This window comes from Triticum urartu, chromosome 5A, assembly GCF_056163025.1.
Source record: "Triticum urartu cultivar PI428250 chromosome 5A, HENAU_Tu73, whole genome shotgun sequence".
Taxonomy (NCBI): domain Eukaryota; kingdom Viridiplantae; phylum Streptophyta; class Magnoliopsida; order Poales; family Poaceae; genus Triticum; species Triticum urartu.
This window is the reverse complement of record NC_141877.1, coordinates 73046278-73053541: the sequence shown is the minus strand read 5'-3', so window position 1 is coordinate 73053541 and position 7264 is coordinate 73046278. Positions and strand designations below refer to the sequence as shown.

Below are 7264 nucleotides of genomic sequence, written 5' to 3'. Positions count from 1 at the left end.
GGTGGCGGCCATGGCCCTTCCACTGGCCAGCAATGACGAGAAGCTCACCATCAAGGGGCTTGGACGCAGGTTCGGCGTCCTGCCCGTGCACCTCCTAGAAGACCTCTTTGAAGGTCCCGTACTTCTCCTCCACCGACAAGCATGAACCAAGATGCCCGTGCGAAAACGTTAACATCTTTAATCCACATACCATGTGTTGCTTGAGAGCGGTTAGGTTCCGACTCCCCTGGACATGAGCCGGGCCTGGCATTTTGGCGCGATCGTTTCCCTTCTCCACATGCTGCGCCTGCCATGTCGGGTCACACCACATGTTAACCAGGGCCTCCCAACAATCGGCCTTCATCCATGATTCCCTCACCTAGTCAGACAAAATCGAATCATTGAGGACAAGAGGCAGATGAATCAAAGTACTAGCAACTGATGTAGTCACTTACCAATGACAAGTATTCTTCTGGCGACAAGTTGGTCCAGTAAGCAGTCTTCCTTGTCATCTTCTCTCCCTTGTCGTCGAGCGGCCGACACTGCATCACGACTTTGTACCGCAGCGTGTGCTTAGTGCCAGAGAGTATCTTCCGGGAAGATTTCACGATGCCTTTCATCGCCTTCTGCTTCTCAGCATCCACGCAAACAAATTTGCTACAAGAAAGCATATGGCAATTAATACAAGGATTTGGATATGCAAAAGTGCAGTGGCCGGGGCGAAGATACTTACAAAAAAACTGGTGATGACCCGGGTGGCCATGGTGACATTGTGCTCGTCCTTGGTGTGTTGGTAATGCTCCTAGGTTAAACCTGGCGACGGCGGCTCGTCATCACCCGGCTTGGCCAACCCGGGGAAGTGCTTCCTTAAGAGGGAGCCAATGACGTGGTTCGGCGGGCGCGCCCCTTAGGCGGTGTCGGCATAAATTTCCACTGACTGCATGATGAAAAAGACAAGCATATGTGAGTGTCAAAGTTGTGACATCCAAAAAATGTTGCAAATGAAATGCTTGCTTACCCCTCTCCTGTCGGGGAAATGACAGGACGGTCGCCGGCAACCGTTGGTTCCTGGACCTTTTCTGGACCACGCCCGGATTTCTTCCTCTTGGAAGTGTTGCTCGAGGTAGACCCCGAGCCGTCCGAGGCCTCCATGTCGCCCGACTGGGTAGCGAGCGGATCGGTACATCTAAGCCCACTCCGACATCGCCATCCGATGACAACTCGTCATCAGTAGCGACCTGGTGGGAGGCGGACGACTCGGTCGTGCCAGAGTTGCTGATGTGGGTCGCCCTACCACTCGAGACTCTCCGGTACTTACTAGAGCCGCCATCAGAATCTGAAAACAAAATGAAATGTATTAGTAACTAAAACGGGGAGTAATCTGAAAATAAAATAAAATACAATTATAAATAAGAGACAATAGCCAAAATACCACTAGTGAAAACCGAACTTGGCAATATACCACTAGTGAAATCCAACTTGGCAATATACCACTAATTTCGGTTTTCTCTAGCAAAAATACCACTAATGACTAACTAGGGCTAACATCATTGGAAAAAGACATGTATGCCCTTAACTCTTTACATGCCAAGCTTACATTTCGGCAACAAAATAGCAGCTAAAGCGCAACGTTTCAGCAGCGAATTGGCATGAAAACATCTCCAACTCAACATCTTGTCACTTTGCATCATTCAACAAACATTTTAGCAGCGTTTTAACTGCATTTCACTACATTTTGTCAGCATTTCAGCAGCATTTTGACAACAATTTAACATAATATCAATTTGCATCATTGAACATCAATATAACAACATTAAATAATTGTGCAAGATTTAAAGTATTTATAGGTTCAAGTTTGTAACTGCTACTGCAAGTTCAAGTTAACTTTGATGGAAGGCTCCTGTAATACGAACGAGGAGGCGCAAGTGAAGAAGAGGGCAGGGGAGAAGAGGGATTGGGGTTGAGAGCTGGGTGGGGGCAGTGGGGTGGGAGGTGGGAGGGGGTGGGAGAGGAGGGCAGTGGCTACCTGAGGGCATCTCCAGCCGCCATGCCGTCGGTGAAGCTCCGCTGCAGCGACCGTCTTAGGGCTGCATCGAAGAACCACCGCGCCGGGCGCCTTCCATGAAGAAATGACAACGGTGGCAGTAGTTGGGGGCGGTAGTAGCAAATGATGGCGGTGAAGGCGGCGACAGTTGGTGGCGGTGGTGGAGGAGGCGGCGGCAGATGGTGGCGGTGGCGGTTTCGGTGGCAGCGCGGGGAGGAGAGGAAGAGCGAAGTGAAGGATAGAAAGAAAGGGGTCGACTAAGATCTAGGTTTAGGTGCTTTACCGAGAGGCGTTCTCGGTAAAGGTAGGCATTCCTGAGAGCCAAGACTCGGCTCTCGGTAACCACTGCTGTAATTATGTATTTCCTTCTATTAGTGTTTTTGTTTGGCACTCTCTTTATTGTATCTGTTATTTCATATGTTTTTATGACAAAAGTTTGAAAATGCAATGACTTTTGATGAATTTATATATATGGACTATTCTGTTTCGCATAACAGAATATTATTCTGTTACCCTACTTGAACTGATGGTTTCAGGCGGTTCTACTAATGATTTTCATCTCGTCGAACTGATTGTCTTTTCGTCGGAATGGGGCGTGTAATATATCGTTGGAAAGCTCTAAACATCTAAATTACAAATATATAGAAACTTTTTGCAAAATCATCACGGTTTAAGAGCAGTTTTAAAAAAACCATTTTTTAACCAAAAACACGATCGTATTTTGGACTTAATTTTCAAATGGTTTGTCGGAATTGAGCAAATAAGATGGCGTTGAAAAGCTGGTAAAAATCCGCATCTTCCATATATCTACTATTTTTTTAAATTATATATGATTTAAAAGTAATTTGAAAAACGGTGAAATTCTAGGCGAAACGTATTTTCGCTTTTTTTGCAAACGGTTGCTCGGATTGACGCAAATGATACATCGTTGGAAAGCTATGGAAAATGCGCAACATTTTTGTATAGAAATGTTTTTCTAATTCTTTACGGTTTAAATTCGAATTCGAATATGGTCAAATTTGATTTCGAACGTGATCTTTTTAGAAGTTTGTCGCAATGAGGCAAATAATATACCGTTAGAAAGATATTGAAAATGAGAAACTTAGTCATGTTGAATCTTTTTCTCAAATTTGTAACCGTTGAAGACTAATTTTGAATACAGTAAGACCCATCGTGTTGTTTTTCTGATCAAAAAACAGAGTACTCGTACTAATATATTTGTGTGTTTGTACTGAGGTATTGAACGGCCACACATGTATGATAATATGAGCAAACATCCCATGTTTCTCACCCCCCCGCGCGCCGCGAGCCCCTCCCTTCTCTTCGCGTTCCACCCCGAGATCCGAGGTGTGCAGGCGCGGAGGCGCGCTTCCCCGGCGGCAGCGGCAACCTACAAGCAAACGGCGACGGCGGAGCAAAGGGCGACGGCGGGGGCCTCGGTTCGATCTGCGGGATAGAGAAGATGAGAGGGAGAAGAAGGAGAGGAGGGAGAAAGAGAGAGGAAATAGGAGAAGGAGGCGGCGTCGAATGGTAGAGGGTCAGTGCGGTGGTGCGGCGGACGGCGGCTCGTGCGGTGGTGCGGCGCCGTCGTCCACGTGCTCCTCCTGAAGCTCCTCCTCTCCACCACGGGTGGATGCCTGGTGAGGCCAGCGTCCCCTCCACACTCAGGTGCTCCCCCGCTTCCCTTTGTCCCCTCTTTCTCTCTTCCCCTGACCCTCTCTTTCTGTTACACATGAAGAGAACCGTGGTGGCAACACATCAGATTTGCTACGAAACACAACTTAGTTCTGAAAAGAAGAAACAAAGCTGATTAAATCCCCTATGCATCTGCTGTTTGTTTGCTGATTTACTGGGTAGATCTTGAACTGGACAACACAAATGAGGTGGCGTTAGTGGCATGGAGATCCTCGTGTTGGCTGTCTTGTTTGTCTAGGTACTGTTCTGAACATCAATTAGTTCCATGGGGCTAAATGGTACTGTAATCTGGCTTTTGTAAATGATACTGTAATCTGGCTTTCGTGGCCTATATATTATGTAGTAAATAAGTTTGTTCCATACCCCATTAATATGAATGCAGCTTGTCAAATTGTTCACATTGGTCGTCTATTTGATCTTATTATTTAGGTATTATAGGAAAGTAAGTATGTACTGCATTGAGCAAGCTCTTTCTATCTATGTGATTTATTTTTCTGTGGTTGATGAACACAGTAGGAGCCTGGATCTTTTAACTACAGAGATGGTGCATAAATAAGAAAAACAATAAGTGCACTAATGCTTTTCTGGAATTCGATTTAAGACAGAGAGGTTCATGTGCTAGGCCATCGACACACCTCTCTTCAAGGTAAGGTCAGTTCTAAGGTGAGCTCATCCTATTTTCTTTCTTCAATCTCAGGCGAACATTCATCTCTCTAACCTACTACCTCTCTATAGAGTTTAGAAATCCGAAAGTCAGAAGATGTAGGCCGAATTAGTCATGCATTCAAAAGTTAGGGATTTCATGCTACATGCAAAATGTTTTCTATTGGGCAGCAACACATAACATGTGGCGCTTTAGGGCTGCTTCCTACTGGTTATCGACATAAAATCTATGATTTTGTGATGCCTAGCCTTTTACTGTTGGAAGGAGGATATTCAATGTGGTTCTTTGCCCCCATTTTTTATCTATATTGCGTAAAAGTTCTTTGTGTTTTGTTGATGGAATATTGATACTCAGCTGTGTGCCAATTTATAACTAATCATAAAAGGGAGAAGAATAAACTCAAGCACATTGGATAAATGTAACTTGCAGAAATTTAATGCCCTCTTCTCCTTTGTAGGTCCCAAGTTGGTTAATGTTGATTTTGCTCATGCACAACCCATCATAGGAGTCAGTAGGATCATCTTCGATGGGTGTACGGACTGCAGTAGGTAAATGCCTTTTTGTTTTCACATTCGAAAATATGGATTGAATACTTCATTGAGATATTACACACCGAGAACCCTAGGTGTAGCCATGAGCAAGAATAGATGGGGTCAACAATTATAGAGCATGAATATAGAGGTGTCCAAGAGTTACACTTTATTATGATACTCCTGCTCACCCATGCGTGAGATGGCCCATGATTTCTATTTACACATGCTTTAGATCTGTAGTGGCAAAGGGTTCAAGTTCTTTACTTGTGTAGGTAAAAAAGGTTCATGTTTTTTATTTTTCATCTCTTTCCAGAGTGTAGTTAATGTTTTAAGAATCCTTGGCCCCTTTAGATGTGAATAAACCTTCAGAGTGTGTCAATAACTATTTCTTTCCTCGGCAAATCAACTCACACATTTTATAGCTTTTTTTGTCCTCGTCAGTTATCCGGTTTAAGGTGAGGTGGATGGCGCACAAGATGAAGGACAAGGGCGGCAGTGGCCCACATGAGACACAACTCCTGCTGGTGGAGTGAAGGCCCCGGGGCCTGCGGCGGCGAGGAGGACGACGCGTCGTAGGTACGTTGTGTTCCGGGCCAGCCCTGTTACAAATTTCTTCCAATGATGACCATCCCCATGTGACAATTGGAAACTAAGATGGATGGTGAGAATGCTAATGCTGTGGTTACTGGAGATGAGAACGTGCATCCTCACCAAACCTAGCCTAAGAGGTAGGAAATCTCTCTTAGATCAAAATCATTGGTTGGCAGTTGTTCTGTGTTATTTGCCTCTTTAATGCTGGATACTGAAATCTTGCTCACCTTGCTTGTTGACTACTAACAGATTATAATTACCACTTAATTATCTCTTCTGATTTGCTTCTTGCGCCATCGGCGCAGTGGTTAAATTTATAAATTGCTTTTCTTGCTTGTTAACACCGACAGCAGCAACAGCAACTTACTATGTTCCATTAAAGCAGATAAGAAGATAATTTAGTTTGGGTAAATTTATTAATTGCTTTTCTTCTCCAAACTCACAGACGTAGCTTTAACCAAAAAAGAAAAGGAGCAAGCTTGCTTAGCTTAAAAAATAGAAGATTTCAAAATGGTGTGGTGATAGAGTTATGTTCAGTTTGGTGCTTTGGGCCATTCTTGATAAGCGATTGGGTAGTGCTTGCTGTTTACTCACAATGGATGGATTGGTGGGAATGAGTTCATGAAAGCATACTGCAACTGTTTATGGAAGTAGTTGTATGAACATGCGTGTTGTGTGCAATTAAACTGATCTGGTTGCTTACCCGCAAAAAAACTGATCTGGTTGCTTACCCGCAAAAAAACTGATCTGGTTGCTTGTCTTTGGAAATCTTCACCTGATATGTTGTGCACTGGTCTGCATTTATATTAGCAGTTGTGTTTTTATTTGTTCCTTTTGTGTTAGTTTAAGGTGAGAACAAAGTATTTATAATTGGGGCATGGACTACATATTTATAATTGTATCCATGCTCTCTATATAAGCTATGCATTTGTAGTTGGATTCTCTATAGAGCTGAAAATTACACTCGAAATTATCTATTTTTATGCTACATGGTCGTGTAACTATGGATGGAAATCGAGTTAAGGTAAAATGGAAGAGGGATAAGAAATGCAGTTTCTATGAGCGAAATCATCCTGAAACATATGCTCTTTTATTATTTATGCTTCTATGGTATTGAGATCAGTTAGTAATGTTACACATAATTATTTTTTCCAGCTGTGACCCTCACTCCGTTGAGCATGTTTTGGTTGCACTGGTTAGTTGTTCAAGTGCATGTATTTCAGCCCATCATCAGGTTTCCACTATTGTACATTTCTCTTGCTACTTTGTTGTCTAAATTATATTTTATGAAACTATTTGAACTCTTCAGCAGGCCATTTGCTCTTTGTTGTTTCTCTTTAGGAGTTTCTTCGCGATGCCACTTCCCACCTCAAAAGGCATTGATGTCGGTGATCCAGTTTTTGTTCTGCGCTCTTTAGAGTACTGGTTTGTATCTTCTGTAATTTCACCGTGATGTATGAAGACTATGAGCCGAGTAGAAAATTGTTAATAACAGCCGTTTACTGTCAGGTTTCAAACTAATGTTTTTATTAGGCTTTCCAACTGTGATAAATGCATTAGTCTGCTCTCTTAGAAGTACATCTAATCATGGGATTGCTCTTCTGATTCAAGGTTTCGGGAGTGGCTGAGATTTGAATATTTTCTTTTAAGCATCAAGCTTTCATGTAATGGAATATAAGTATCTTTAAGTTGATTCTAAATCAATCTCATACACATGCTTTGAATGCTTGGCTTGCTAATACTTTTTGTGCCATGGTC

General features: G+C 43.1%; 1 long non-coding RNA gene across 12 annotated transcripts; it reads left to right on the top strand.

Annotated features, from left to right (window-relative positions):
* The first annotated feature begins 3287 nt into the window (after positions 1 to 3287).
* On the top strand, positions 3288 to 7217 carry LOC125531872 (uncharacterized). 12 transcript variants are annotated; one of them, XR_007293570.2, is made up of 4 exons: positions 3288 to 3691; positions 3881 to 4930; positions 5338 to 5643; positions 6662 to 7217. It is a non-coding gene; the product is annotated as an uncharacterized LOC125531872 (long non-coding RNA). The 12 variants fall into 12 exon arrangements; XR_007293576.2 differs by having other exon boundaries at positions 3288 to 4930; positions 5338 to 5491; positions 5570 to 5643; XR_015604006.1 differs by having other exon boundaries at positions 3289 to 3956; positions 4235 to 4930.
* The last annotated feature ends 47 nt before the right edge of the window (positions 7218 to 7264 follow it).